The sequence below is a fragment of the Pleurodeles waltl genome, chromosome 3_1, assembly GCF_031143425.1.
Source record: "Pleurodeles waltl isolate 20211129_DDA chromosome 3_1, aPleWal1.hap1.20221129, whole genome shotgun sequence".
NCBI classification, from domain to species: domain Eukaryota; kingdom Metazoa; phylum Chordata; class Amphibia; order Caudata; family Salamandridae; genus Pleurodeles; species Pleurodeles waltl.
The window spans coordinates 765495809-765509529 of NC_090440.1; the positions used below are offsets into that span (position 1 = coordinate 765495809).

Below are 13721 nucleotides of genomic sequence, written 5' to 3' on the forward strand. Positions count from 1 at the left end.
CACAGCCTAATTTGGCCCCAAGCTTTATAGTGCAACTTATTCAGCACTACCACTACATTTCTGGAAACAGCCAATCATGTGAATTTTTTGTTCTCTTCCGGAATATGGCTCGGTTCACCGTATCACAAACCATACTGTACTCCACAAATACATAACACAGTACTGCCAACCAGGTCATGAAGGTTCTTTTTCGTTATGATAATCAAGGCAACTATGCCAAGCATTCGGAACACACCGCATAAAAACCAAGTGGATTACCATAAAAATGGTAAGCTCGTTGAGGTAAAAAGGACATCAGGTCCAGTTTGTACCTCAATGTTAGACCTGATGTCCTTAGGGTGGTCTTACCCCAGACTTTTTGCCTTTACCTCCTGTTTTGTTGCTGTATCTTTTCGTTGGCCTTACAGCTCTGAGAACTTCACCACTGCTAATCAGTGCTAAAGTGCATGTGCTTCTCCCCTAAAACCTGGTAACTTTGGTGTATCGACAATTGGCATATTAAATGTACCTAGTGGTTTCTTGTAGAGTGGTATACCACATGCCTAGGACCTGTAAATTAAATGGTACTAGTGGGCCTGCAGCACTGATTGTGCCACCCACTTAAGTAGCTCTCTAAACATGTCTCAGGCCTGCCACTGCAGAGCCTGTGTGTTCAGTCTCACTGCTACCCAAACTTGGCATCTAAAACCTCCTGCAAAGCCCAGAACTCCCCTTTTCCTTACAGGTAAGTCACCCTTAAGGTAGTCCCAAGGTAGGCCACATGGCAGGGTGCATTGTAAGCAAAAGGTAGGACATGAACCTTTAGGTTTTTCATGTACTAGTAATGAAAAACTCCTAAAGTCATTTTTATTACTGTGAAGCCTGCCCCTCTCATAAGCCAGCATTGGGAATTCCTTATAAAACCTTTATGCTGCAATTCCTGCTCTGAGAGGGGTAACTGTATAATGTTTAGTGCCATTGGAATGGTAATAATAAAATTCTATTTATAGGTAAAGTCGGATTTATTGTTACCATTTTAAAAATGCCACTTTTAGAAAGTAGACATTTCTCTGCCCTCACTGCCCTGTGTGCCTGCTGCCTATCTTCAATACATGTCTGGCTTGGGCTAGGTGACAGCTACACTTATTCATTCCCTTCAGGCACCCACAAAACAGGACACTCAGCTATATTTGCATTCAACTGCATCCTGATAGGTCTTCCTGGGGAGGAGGTTGGGAAGGGCTCGCACTTACACTTCAAAGGGTAGTGACTAGAATCCACACAAAGGGGCTCATTACCCTGGCAGTTTGGCTGGACCGGTCCCGAGGGGAACAGGGTCAAGACTGATTTCTATATAGCTGGGTCCAAACTGGGGTGGCGCAGTGGGCAAAAATAATTGTGGATTAAACCCAGATCTTTGTGACTGGGGGTGAATGTTTGCATTGTTCAGCACTGCATCCATCATATGTTCTTTTGGGGTTCCCCCCGCCTCGGTGATTGGGGCACTGGAGTGTTAAACCCTGGTACCAGGAGTGCCGTGTCACCACTGGGGATAGAGGCAGCATGGTGGCCACTTCCACTTGTTTGAACAGCTCATCGTACCACGTCTACTCTTGCCGGATCCTCCCCTCCGGAGCCAGGGAGGCTGCCAGACTGATCCCAAGGTGCTGTATCGTTCATTGGAGTGACTCGGAGCCACAATGCTAACTTCGTGGGTTGGAGACAAGGACTCCAGCTGCCCACCCACCCACCAGCACCAAGAGCCGCACAACAGCGCACTCCCATCCTGACAGCGAAGGACCAGTGAAGGAAACCATAATCCCTTGCTGAAAAGCGCCTGGGCGCTTTAATGCTACAGCCACAGTGCGAGGATCGCCTGACCTGTAGGATGAGCGCTGACACTGTCACGGAGACAGCAACGCGACCCGCATCGTGGGGGACCCAGCGCTTCCATAGCGCTCATGCCAGTGAAAAAGATACTTACTCAGGGGAGGCTTGACTCCCATACTCAGGCTGGCCACTGAAAGGCCCCACTGTCATCAGCAAAGGAATGCTTACACTTGAACTGCAGCACTGTAAAGGCTCTAAAACGAGCTTCCCCCCCCCTCCCCATCTACATGATACCTAACTAAATACCCTTGATAATTGAATGGCTGTTTTTTTATCATTTGGTCGAGATTTCATGCTGATAAACAATCTCTATTTGTAATATATCTCTGTATGGAGCTGTTGGACCTGGCAGCTTTTGCCATGTCTCCTCTGTCTTTTGCCTTCTGACCTCATGGTTTTGGACTCTGCTTTTGCTGGTGTATTGTCTCTGCGCACTCTACCACTGCTAATCAGTGCTAAAATGCAAGTGCTCCCTAGGTAAATTGTACTGTTGATTGGTTTATCCATGACTGGCATATTTGATTTACTGTTAAGTCCCTAGAAAAGTGCACTGCAGGTCCCCAGGGCCTGTAAATCAAATGCTAGTAGTGGGCCTGCAGCACTGGTTGTGCCACTCACATTGGTAGCCCTGTCAACACGTCTCAGACCTGCCACTGCATTGTCTGTGTGTACAGTTTATAACTGCCAATTCAACTTGGAAAGTGTACCCACTAGCCAGGCCTAAGCCTTCCCTTTTACTACACGTCAGACACCCCTAAGGTAGGCCATAGATAACCCCAGGGGCAGAGTGCAGTGTATGTTTAAGTTAGGACTTATCCTAGTGTGTTTTATATGTCCTAACAGTGAAATACTGTCAAATTTGGTTTTCACTGTGGAAGGCCTATCTCTCTCATAGGTAACATGGGGGTTGCCTTTAAATATCCTTAAAACGCAGATTCCCTTTAAGAGCAGATAGAAATGTGGAGTTTAGGGCCTCCAAACTCACAATTTAAAAATACAACTTTTAGTGAAGTTAGTTTTTAAATTGTCAGTTTGAAAATGCCACTTTTAGAAAGTAGGCATTTTCTTGCTTAAACCATTTTGTGGCTCTGCCTGTTTGTGGATTGCCTGCCTGGTCAGTTTGACAGTTGGGCTGTTTTGCACCTCTTGAGACAGTGACACAAAGGGGGGCGGGGATGTAGCCTGCATATCCTGATGAGCCATCTGAGCTAGAGGGGAGGGAGGAGTGGTCGTTCACACCTGAAAGGACTGTGCCTGCCCTCACACAATGCAGTCTCCGACCCCATGGTGTGCGTCTGGGGCCTGGCCAAGGATGAATCTTACAAACACTAGAGACTTTGCTTTGAAGTTTGCCAAATTCAAAGTCAAAACAGGGTATAAGAAGAAGACCAAAAACCCCAGACTTTTAGAATCAAGAGGAACCTCTGCCCAGGAGAAGAGCTGAAGAGCTGGAGGAGGAGTACTGTCCCTTTGCTGTGTTGCTTTGCTGGACTGGCCTGCAGTTGCTGCTTCTGCCTGAAAAGAGCGCAAAGAGTGAACTTTGCAGTGTGTCCTGATTGAGAAAGTTCTCCAAATGCTTGGAGTATAACGTGCCTCCTGTTGGAAGTGTCCGGTATATCAAAGACTTCAGTTTCCTCTTCTTACAGCACTGGGAACTGTGTGTTTTGTGCTGTTCAAGGAGAAAAATCACAGTGACACTGTCAACAACACCGCTGGCCTACACCGTGACCTGCTGACACCGCATGGAGCTACACTGCTTCGCTTTGCACCACCACCCTGCTCTCACCGATGCCATCATTGGACGACTTCACCAAGCCGCTGCTTGCACTGCGACCTGTGGGCGCGCACTGTGGCATCGCCTGCTCACACCACAGCCTGGGCATCCCCGACTACGATGCTCCTGCTGACACCGGCGCCACTGCCTGCACCGTGGCCTGTGGACACCGCACATGAGGTACACAAAGCACCGTCCCGTCCCACACCGCAGCCCTGGTCCATCGATATCAGCAACTTCGACTCCAGTGTCGTCACCAGGTATCCCTGCCTGCACCATGGCTTGTGGACACCACTCGTGAGGGTCACGAAGCACCGTCCCGTCCCACACCGCTGGCTTTGGCCTACTGACGACAGCACTCCAGCAACGACGACACCGCTGCTTGCACCTGTGACACCGCACATCGCACTGCTTCGCTTCACACTGCAGCCCTGGTCTCACCGTTGCCGCCACCGAGCCGCTGCCTGCATTGTGACCTGTGGGCACCGCACATCGCATCGTCCCGCTTCACACTGCAGCCACCCACACCACCGCTCCTGACTTCATCAGCCCGGAATTCGATCTGCAACGTGTGTGACTTCAAGGGCCCTACAACTCCCGCACCGACACGGCGCCGTCACTCTCCAGAGCTCACTGCGAGGATCACAATGTCCTGCGATTCCAAAGGTACTGTTTTCGGGTCTCCCCAACACCAGCGTCACCGCAGCCGGCCTGAACTGTTGGTTTTGTTGATCACGACGCCGTGATAGCCCCAGGTGGAGCTATTGACTTCAAGGAACTATATTTTTGAATTAATCTTGCAAAATTCATATCTTTAACACCTTATGTTTGATTTTTATCATTTTGGTGTTATTTTTATACAGATAAATATTAGCTATTTTTCTAAAACTGATGTGGTGTCCTTTTGTAGTGTTTTCACTTATTACTGTGTCATGTGCAATTGGTTTACACATCGCTTCTGAGATAAGCCTGACTGCTCGTGCCAAGCTACCAAGGGGGTGAGCAGGGGTTATGTGAGTGGGTATTTCCCTTATCCTGACTAGAGTGAGGGTCCCTACTTGGACAGGGTTCAAACCGACTGCCAACCAGAGACCCCATTTCTAACAGGAGTCTTTTTCTTCTGTGGTGTTTTCACTGTAATTATTACCGGAGTGTTGCACAAATACTTTACACATTGTCTCCTAAGTTAAGCCTGACTGGTCTGCGCCAAGCTACCAGAGGATGAGCACAGGGTAATTTAGGGTGTGTATTGACTTACCCAGACTAGAGTGGTGGGCTCTACCTGGCAACTGGAAACCCCATCCCCATTTCTAACACTCAGCTTCATGTCTCACCACTGTTAGGCATGACCTGAATTCTGGTTAAAACACAGTATCATTTTAAATAAAGGTTTTGTAGGCTCCATTACAAAGTGACAAATCGTGCATTCATACAAACAAGAGTTAAAAAAAAAAAAAAAAAAGGAACGCCATCTTCATCCCTTCATACAAATTCTAATAGACAAACTTCATTCAGCTGAACTTGATTTTTTTTTATATGGCCTACATGCAATATTCAATATATCCACACACATGTCAACTATGAATACTTTCAAAATGAATGTTTTAACTCATTAACAGCTGGGAACTATATTGGATGTCCTGGAACTACACAAATGTCTGAACTCATAAATAAGGCCCGATTCCTTTGGTGCTGTAGTTTCCGTGTAAAATTAACCCCAGCCATGTTGTACACGTACACCTTTTTATAGCCCTATAAGCTTCAATCAGATTGTGTCTCATGGAGAAACTCGTATATAATTGATACGCAGTCTACAATTAATTCCATTATACTGGTCTTTTTCTCTCCTTCTAGAGGCACTATGGTGTAAGCACTGCGTAAATCAGAAACTTCGGACACGTTTTAAAATGTGAGTGGGATCCGGAGAACTCAAAAGAAATACATTTTATTTAAAAAAAAAAAAAAAACTGCGCTCGTCTATGCGTGTTTCCGCTTGAGGCAACACAGTAAATGTTTTACACAATATATTTTATTATGGAAGCTTAAAAACGCCAGAATAAATAAAATTGTGTTTCTGTGATTCTATGCAAGATATTACTGTAATAACATTTAAAATGGACACTGACGAATGTATTTAGCTGTCTTTCTTAACAGAATGTACGTATTTTATTCAGCATTGAGAATGCCTGTATCAGAGGGCGTTACAATGTGAAGATAGGTAGGTTTGTCGAATCCGAGAGCTCAGTGAAGCAATACATCCATTTCAGGGAGCTGTGTTTGACCTCGTGGTCACAGGTGCTAATCTTAGTAGGTCCGCTAAGACTTTTATCCGTCTGAGGTGATGAAATTAAGTATCATTACGGAGTCTCTTCTCAAATCCTAACCGCTAGTACTACAACATCCACAACCTTCGACATGCAACATTCCAACCTCACCATTCCACCCACGTCCTTCCCCCCCCCCCAGGTTCAGAATGCAGAACAGAACACACATGCCATGTTATGCTACATTATTTGCCTCTAATTTGATAAAATTGGGCAAATTGCCTTCTATTGCCACATAATTTGCCTTTAACCACATAATTGAGTCATCCGCGGTAACATAATTCCAGTATCCGTGCGTATAACCTTTTGAGGTATTAAGGGGAATTCTTATCGAGGGAAGGATCTATATAACACACTCACCCAAGGCAATGACATCCCAATGGCTCCACTTCCTTTTACTTTACACGTAGGACTAGAAAGGAGGGTGAATGGACCTATTTCTTATCGGTTTTGTCTTCCTCCGCAATTCAGAGCGCTGAATCTGTGGTGTGTGACAAGGCCCCGATGCAGTTCCATGGACTACATCAAACGTCTTCCTACTTAATTTGAACAGCTCTTTCGCACGACTGCTTAGAAAAATGTTCACATTTAAAAAAAAAAAAAAAAAAATGTGGGAGGGCACAAAGGTGCTTGTTCCTCGTAATTACAAAGGTTCGTACTGTTTTATATCCACCTATGTAAATTGTAATTGCATTTATGTAGCGCTTACTACCCCTGACAAGGTGTTGAAGCGCTTTACGCCTGGCAGCACGCTGCTCCAGATCTTCGGGACAGTGCTTAGTTTTGTGTTAATCGTTACTGTTAATTGTTGCGATTAGTTTTGTGCACTAAAGCAAACTATTCCGGTTACATTATGGGGGACTAAATTAACAGGGACTCGTTTAGATGATTAGTGAGGAGGTGTGCAAACTCTTCCACCTGGTTGGTAGGGTTTAATGGATGAACCAGAGATCATGCAATTTAAACTCTGTGAACTGAAAATATAAACTGTGAAACAGTTTGTCCAACTACAGGAGAGCACTGACAAAAATAACTCGTAAACTCGGAGTAAGGATGGAGGGTTAATATGTAGATGTTTAGCCATTCCACTGCGATGAACTGAAAAGTGCCTGTCCATGCAGCGCAAGAAAGTCGGCTGCAGACTAAAACGAAACGCGCTATTTACAATAAAACGTACGCGGCTTAATCTGCTTGTGGAGGGGGCCTCGGTTGCGGCCAGGATGTGCCTACGCGACACTGGTTTATGAAAAACAGAACCGCTGTGTCCAAGTGACCGGGGACGTTCACGCCCGAGCGCCAAGGATCGGGGACAGCAGGACCAGTGTGACGTGAGGCACCCGCGAGGCGAGGAAAGAGGGACCTGATAGACAGGGAAGGTCTGCCGAGCGGCAGAGGCGGCCAGGAAAGGGGTCACTTGTGTGATAAATGCATGGCAACGGCGCAAGGGAGGGGGCGGCGTGACGTGAGACTGAGGCGGCCGGGGGAAAGGGAGCAGGTGTGGCGGTACTGAGGCAGAGCGCAGGGGAAGGGGATGGGTGTGATGTACACAACAAACTAGAGTGCAAGGGATGTGGCAGAACGCTTGAACTAGGCCGGTATGGGTACAGAGAACCGAATGACCGGCTTTTGCAGTACGATCATCGTTTTGTACAGTCAAAGTCTGTGAGAAAATGAATAAGTGAGTCAGAATGGAGTAGCTGGGATATTGAGACAGGTCAGTCACAGAAGGTACAGGCTGCACTGCACGTTCAGGCAGAGGTGCCCTGAGGAGCAGAATGCCATAGAATCTAAAAAGGTGACCAGATGGATGGATGCTAAGGAGTCTTCTGCAGACCCGGAGCATCGTCTGAAAGAAAAGGGCCAGGGCCAGCGAGCTCACTTATCACTTCTTTACACAAACACCGATGTTAATCAAATGCATAAAATGGCACATGGGTTCTCTCTAGATGAGCGACCGACCCAGAAGTTCTTTCAGAATGATTTTTCGCTATTACCCAGTCAATAAAATTGCGGCTTAAAAACAGATTAATATGGCGTCTAGCCCTCATTTGGGCCACAACATTCTCACCTTCGGCACCCGCCGTCCCTCTTGCACCAAAAGGAGGGGAGGCCAACAAATTAAAAGGAAGAGCCCAGGTAAAGGTCGGCTCTGGCTAAAAGAGCCCGTACACGAGCCTAGTCTTGAGAATATTTAGCATATAAATCATGTAGCAAACATGAAGTTAGAATGTAATAAATTGTATTCAACAATAGTGTATTTCGTTACACATGGAAGGGTTTCACATTAGTACATTAGATTATCTCTCATCATAGAGAAGTATTTATTACAAGTGGGAAGTTTTTTTTTGTTATTTTTTTTAAACACGTGCTGAGAAACATTCCTTCCCCACGCTGCTGAGAATGCAATCCGTAAATTTAGAGGCATGTCAGTTGTCTTGTGTAGTCTGTGTGTGGCCTAAATTCTCAGTATAGATGGAGAAAAAATACAGGGTATTAGCTCAGTACAAGAGAGGTTTTTGTACAGTGCACACCTTGAACTCAAGCATTTGAATGTGCGCTCATATGTGATTATGAACACTCACTTATTTGAATGCACGCTTGAGAATGAAAAAAGAGGGAGGTCGATGAAATAAAATGTTTGCCTAGGATCACCCAGTTCAACCAAGCAAGAAATATGGTATTTAGGCCAGATTTCTAGGTTCACACAGGAGCATACTGCAGATCCTTGCAGTTGCACAGTGGGCCCCAAACATTCAGCGGCAAACATTAATCCCAAGGCCAATGATTTTCTATGAGATCTTGGGGGGGGCGTGGGGGAGGAGTGCCGGCCTCATCATTTTACATTATGCCACTGCTTTCACACTCTGCACTTCAGCCATTAGACGAGTATGTCTTTTGGACATCAAATGTTAATGCTTCAACCTTTATTCTTGAAGGATGAGATAAGAACGTAGGTGACAGGCAGAATCCGCAATTTATTTTGTACACTTTTAGAAAGGCACTCAGTGCCCACTGCAAACACGACCCTGCGCCCTTTTCAGCACATAGAGATCCGTCAGGATTTAAACCTGGTTCCCCATGTAGCAGGTCTGCAGCTGTAGCCACAGGTCCTCATGTGAAAACTCGGTTCCACTTCGGCTCCAGGTTTCAAGAGGATCGCCAGTTGAGTTTGGCTTCCGGCTCGACCTATCAATGGTACTACCAGCTCCAGCAGCATCGCATATTCGAGGAAGATATCATGTCTCTAATTGTCATCTCTGATTTTAGTACCCGTGGGTGTCTCAGATCAAAGTCAAGTAAACTATCGGCAGCATCACTGAATGTCTCCTCACCTGGAAGAAGACGCACCTCCCGTCAGGATGACAACCTGCTGCTCACCTCGTCGGCCACGCTACGGCCCTCAACGTCAGCCTCTTAATCGCACCAGGTGTGGGTCTCAGGGCACAGAGGTGCGGCAGCATCCCGAAACCACCATCTGGCAAAGCCGGGTTCGGACTCTGTTCCGGGAGATCCGGCTGACAGCTCTGAGAAGCAGCTGTATCAGCAGTGATTCTACATACGCGCTTAACAGCATATCCGCATTCAAGACAACATCTGTAAGTCAATCCTGTATAATTAAAACCCGCACCCTACACACACCTTCCAAAGTACATCCCGCTCCCCTATGCGGAAAGCGCCGGCTTCACCCCAGTGAGTACTGCAAGACGTGCCAGGCCAGCAAGGCTGGGGTACTCACCAGCAGCAGCTCCAGTGACAGCGCCGAGCTCCCGCGATCCATGTAACACACGGCGAGTCTGTAAACAGCAGCCGCATCCCTGACCTACTTTCTGCCTTCACTAAATGTCGCACCACTAACCTACTTTTCAGCCAATGACGTTCAATGATGACCTAGGGAAAAAGCCAGCCAATCAGGGGGCGCTGTCGGTGTGCCCTAGCCAATCCGCAACTGCAGAGGGGCTACCTGCATCTCGGTTGCATCACTGTCTGCTTTATCCTCTAGTTGTAGACCGAGAATCCCGGCGGGAGGGGTGAGGGCAGAGAGCAGCAATCACGTGACTAAACGGGGAAAAGGAATCTCCTATCCGCCATCTTGCTTAAGGTAGCTGTCGCTCCGTTTACTGGCTGCTGGGAACTGTGCGTGTTACCTGCAGATTTAGGGATTCTATTTCAGCATTTGGTTAATGTACACGAAGCAGCTACCGGTATGCGACGTTCATGAAAAAAGTTCCTATACCAGTGACACAACCTTCTGAGTCAGAGTCTGCACCATTAATCGGTTTCACAGCTTTGAAGTTTCCCTTTTCCCATCCTGCAGCTTATGTAGTCCAGGTGTGTACTTGAATTCTGGGATATGTCGCCCTTAATATAGTTCATAATGGGATAAGCAGCACTGCAAATACCAGAATGCAAAGGAAACAAGATTTGACAGAGCCAATATGTCAGACTTGCATTTGGAGTCCAGTGTAAATCATAAAAACCGGAGCCTGCAGCAGTATAAAAACAAAACAAATTTTATTACAAGACCGGAGGCTCATATTATGCAGTCTTTTCTTGCTTTAATTTCTAATAGCAGCCAAGTAAAAAACTACAACACCCAGTGAAAATAAACTACAACAATGACATCATAGATAAACAGCCAATAGGATATCGAACACCAGTATTAATATCTTAACTGCGAGCAACAAGTCCTCTTTTCTTGCTGCTCGCAGTCAAGATAAGTACACATATTTTTTCTCCGCTTATTATCTTGTGATAAATGCATTATGTTTCAATTTAGAGCTTATTGTATGTATGCCTTTGTACGCGTGCTTTGTTTTTACAAGCGACGCGTCTTTTGAGCAGCGCTCAAGCAGCGCATCTTTCAACGGTCTTTCTGCCGTTGGAGACGCGCGCGCACGCGCACATTCTGTACATTCTTTGCATTCCTCTCATTCCTAACACCATTCTGACAGACCTGATGTCGCGTCGCCAGAACAACTCAACAGCGGTATTTCGAGCGTATTTTCGCTCGTTTTTCTTCCCCTCAGCCGGTCTCTGCTTTTTCAACTCTGCAGCTCCCGGGCTTCCACTCGTTTCCTCCCAGAGACTGTCCTCTCAGGAACCGCCCCTAATCTTCCCTCCGGCCCCCCCCCCCTTAGACACTTCCTCTCCTTTTGCCTCAAAATTAACCCCTATTTAACCAAATACATATATAATTTGTTTTCAAAGCCTTTAATATATTTAATTTGATCAGAAATTTATTTAATTTTCCCTGTTGTCAGCAATATGGCTGAAGAAGAAGATTCCCAAGTTTTTCAAGAAAATTTAAAATCTTTTATCAAAGATTCAGTTCAGCAAGCAGTTGCTGTCTCCATGTCTGATATAACCAAAAATTTAGTGGCCTCTTTTTCTAGAATAATGTCCACTTCTAAACTGCCTTCTAACAAAGGCAAGAAACGTGCGGCTACCCTTCCGGTGCCTTCAAAAGGTGTTTCTGCTGGTCCTTCCACCCGAGAGGTGTTAAAATCGTGTCCCTCCCTTTCTCCAGTTCATATTACGCAGTTGAGAGACACTGACGATGACGATGATGACTCTCCTAGTCATACTGACGATATGGACGGGTCTTCGGATCCTTTTTCATATGGGCCTTTGGAGAAAAGGCGTAAAATTTCTCCTAATGACGGTGGTGACGTTCACCCGGTGTCTCATATTTTGGTGGACCATGCTGGCGAACCTTTATTTGACCCTTCCTTCATGGTTAATCCAAATTCAAAGGAATGGTACCCGTCTGATCATGTGGCTGACTATGTTTCATTCTTTTTACGCCACCCCCTCGACAAGGCTACCCGCAATAAGCTTAAGTCTGAATGTCCTCGTCCCTCTTTACCAGACAACATTACTTCTACCCCGATTATTGATCCCAATATGCTTATGTTTTTTACCAAATTTGGCAAAGATCACAAGAAGGGTGTCGACAGAGCTTGGTCAGGTTGTCAGGACAAGCTCCTGGATTTGGTGGGCCCTCTCACCAGAATTTTTGATTTGGTGGAGGAAGCCAAAATGGATAACAGTCCTATAGACCCTGAAGTTCTTTCGAACTGGGCGCAACGCGCTATTTGCATGTTGGGCAACGCCAATACTCAACTATCTATTGAAAGGAGGAAAAGTCTCCTATTGAAAATTGATCCTAAGCTGGCTTCCTTAGCCTCCAAAGATGATGGTCCGTCGGCTAAGGGCCAACTTTTAGGGGATTCTTTTATCAAAGAACTTGGGAAATATGTATCTACCTTTGCCTCCCTGGACAAGGCCCAACTTTCTATGAAAAAGATCTTTTCATCTCGGGTTTTTGCCAGGGCCGGCAAAGGCAGGAGTCGCTTTGCCGGCCGCTCCATCAGAGGCCAATACGCCAACAGAGACTCCATCAATCAGCAATCCCAGCTTGAGACCTACACGGGATACAAACCAAGATTCTATCCCCGTCGATCAAGAGGCTACCGTCACAGGGGCTACGCCAACAGGGGAGATCAAACCTCCGGTAAGTCTTTCCAATTCTGGCCTTCCTCCAGTAGGAGGCAGATTAGCGCTGTTTCTAAATTCATGGCTTTCTCTCACTTCAGATCCCTGGGTAATTCAATCCATTCAAGGGTACCTGTTAGAGTTTTATCAAACCCCAATTCAATCCCGCTTTCCTCTTCCCCTAGTTTTTTCCCAGGATCAATCCCAGCTTCTGTGCGTCGAAATCCAGTCTCTCCTCTCCAACCAGGCGATCGAACCCGTCTTATTCGACCCTTCCGGTTTCCTCAGCACCGTATTCCTCGTCCAAAAGAAAAATCAGAAATTTCGTTTGGTGTTAAACCTAAAGGCTTTCAACAATTTTATCATTTACCGACACTTCAAGATGGAAACTATTCTCCATCTCAGGGACATTCTGCTTCAACACGATTGGCTGGTCAGATTAGACCTGCAGGATGCTTACCTCACAGTGCCGATTCATCACTCACACAGGAAATTCCTTCAATTCCAGTGGCAAGATTTGTTTTATCAATTCAGAGTTCTTCCTTTCGGGCTTTCTTCCGCTCCTTGGTGTTTCACCAAAATTCTCAAACTTGTCGCAGCCTTTCTCCGCTCTCACGGGGTTCGTCTAATCCTTTATCTAGACGACTTTCTTTTGATGGCACAAAACAAACGTCTTCTTCTAGACCATCTTCAGCTTTGTCAGAACCTTCTTCTCAGCTTGGGCTTCCTTATCAATTTTCAAAAGTCGGTCTTAATTCCGACTCAAAAATTGGAATTTCTCGGATTCCTAATAGACACTACTCGGTCAGTACTTCAACTCCCTCAACACAAGGTATCCTTGATCAAAAAAGATATTCGTCAATCCCTATCCCTTCCTCACATCTCCCTCAGAACTTTGGCACGTCTGGTAGGACTTCTGGCTTCCTCTATCCAAGCCATCTTCCCGGGTCCTTTACATTATCGCGCCCTTCAGCGGCTCAAGATCCGCCATCTGCACAAGGGCCTCGCTTATTCGGATCCCTTGGTCCTGGATACCGAATCCAAGGAAGAGCTTCTGTGGTGGTTGACGCATCTAGACGCCTGGAATGGCAGAACTATCTTCTCTGCCGCCCCAGATCTTGTATTAGAATCCGATGCAAGTTGGACCGGTTGGGGCGCAAGATGTGGTCAGTTCTCGACTGGAGGCGCATGGTCTCTGAAGGAGTCCTTCTTGCACATAAACAGTTTAGAGATGCTTGCAGGTTCCTTTGCCATCCGCA

At 46.3% G+C, this 13721-nt stretch overlaps 1 protein-coding gene across 3 annotated transcripts in view; it reads right to left on the bottom strand.

The window, feature by feature from the left end:
- BMAL1 (basic helix-loop-helix ARNT like 1) overlaps window positions 1-9831 on the bottom strand; it is a 573964-nt gene extending 564133 nt beyond the window's left edge. For all 3 annotated transcript variants that reach the window (XM_069223570.1, XM_069223574.1, XM_069223572.1), the window contains exon 1: window positions 9704-9831. The gene's annotated coding sequence lies outside the window, so the exon portion shown is untranslated. The remainder of the gene's footprint in view (window positions 1-9703) is intronic.
- Window positions 9832-13721: the final 3890 nt, after the last annotated feature.